Here is a 2,136-nt window from a genome sequence, read left to right on the forward strand (position 1 = left end):
TTTTATTCAAATCAAAGAGATCATGACCAAATATGAACGGCAAAACTCTAACCCATTTATATCGTTTCCAATATTTTTAAAGGCCGTAAAGCCCAAACATGTCCAGTCAAACTGGGCTTCTAAATGAAGTATAAATTAATTAGCTCCACCTTATGACTATTATTATTTGAGCTCTATTGAATTTCTTCAAAGGTGATTCCAAGTTCCAACAATACCTCTTTTTCTGTTTTTCATAATCTTTTTACTTGTCATATAAAACTCTGTTTCCAATTTCAATCAATCATTGACCAACTATATACTTATATGTCTGTATACTTAAATTGATGGTCATTATTTTTGGTTCTTGAATCGATTTTTCTCCTCGATGATTAAATGAAATATATATAATTCCTTGGTCTTTACGTGTATAAATGTGTGGCAATGGAAGTCTTTGATTTTATTTCAGTTAATGGTATGTGTTTATGTCAATATTAAAGGTATCACGTTTTATCTCTTAATTCAATGAATGTGGCCCTCCTGATCCTTTTGTTTGGATCTCATATCAGGATCTCACATTTATCAAGTATGATATTTAAGACTAAGGTCTTTCCTTCTTATCAGACCGGTCTTTTGAGTTAGACTATCTATTTGGTTTAAGTTGTAACATTTGTGCTCTCGTTGAGAATTTAACTGCATAAAGGGTTACCTATAGATTAGATTAAGGTGTGGTACTCTCTCCTTGGGAAGGGGTATTGTATCGAATAACTGATCGATGAGTGAAGTCATTCAAAGAGGGAAAGGGCTACCGTTAGGTCAGTGTCGATAGAGTGAAAGCCAATGTTAACATTGGGCTCTTAGAGAGGGAGGAGGGGGGTTGTAGAATGTTAGAATCCCACATTGAGATTTCATACCCACTAAGTGTGATACTTAAGCCTAGAGACTCTCCCTCCTATATAGTCTTTTACGTTGGACGCTCCCTTGGACTTGAGTTCTAATGCCTTCCCTCCCATGCTCCGAATAAACCAAAAAGATTTTTATGTTTATAACCATTACTTCTTGTTTTGTTTGCATAATTATTTATGTTTTTTGTTTATTTATTTCTTTTCATTCTTAAAAGCACTAAAATATGCTCTTAATTTGAATATCTCTTTTAACTTTTCACTTGTAAAATGTCAAATTAATTCACTTTTATTTTATTTTATTTTGTCTGTTTATCATCGTCTCTTTAATATCACTAACTCTATCCAATTTGTATAATTTATATCTTAATTTTGACTTGACTTTTCAACATTAAAATAAATAAACGAAGTTCAGCTTTGAATGTTTTGAACTTTTTAAAAATTAAATCTATGTTATTTTTAATTATTATTTTTAACTTTAGAAAGAAAAACTACTTAAAATTACGCTCCTTTTTCATATGTTTGCAAGGTAATGTAATTTAATTTTTGGTTTAATCTTTCGTTCATAGAAAAATCTTGGTTCTCCGTAAATCTGGATATTTTAATAGTCTATGTGGAAGCCACCTGGCTAGGGACCTCCACTTGCTCCTGTCTTGTTAATCCTCATTTTCTTTTTTGTTTGTTTCGGTTAAGGACAAACACGAAATACATATAAAAAACTAAAAAAGAATGATTAACCAAACGGGTAAACAACTTTTTCCACCAAAGGTTTGCCTTAATGATACTTTCCCACCTAAAAAGTTTTAAAATATTATTTTTCACCCATTATTTATATTCTCTTAATACTCAAAATATACTTTACTTTCTCAGTCAATATTCGTCAATTTACCAGAAGTCAAGGTAAAAGAGTTTTTGTAAAGTAAAGACCAGTGGATCAAATTGGGATGACTGATTGAATATTCGCCATCAAAATCAATTGAAAATCAGCTAAGAACAGAAGACCCTAGCTTTGAGGTGGTTGGCACTCGGTGAAAAATCAAGTACCGAAGTGATAGGGGTTTTGTAGAAAGGAGATCAGAGGTTCAAATGGTGGTGACAGAGAAAATTTTCGCCGTCAGATTTGGCTTTAAGTAATAACGAGATATTAACTTTGAAAGGGAAAGTGGTTTGAAACTTTTTTGGTGGAAAAGTGTCGTTAAGGCAAACCTTGGGTGGGAAATACCTCGATACTCTAACCAAATTAAGGAAAGAAGTAACA

Source organism: Pistacia vera, unplaced genomic scaffold (assembly GCF_008641045.1).
Source record: "Pistacia vera cultivar Batoury unplaced genomic scaffold, PisVer_v2 Contig1617, whole genome shotgun sequence".
Taxonomy (NCBI): domain Eukaryota; kingdom Viridiplantae; phylum Streptophyta; class Magnoliopsida; order Sapindales; family Anacardiaceae; genus Pistacia; species Pistacia vera.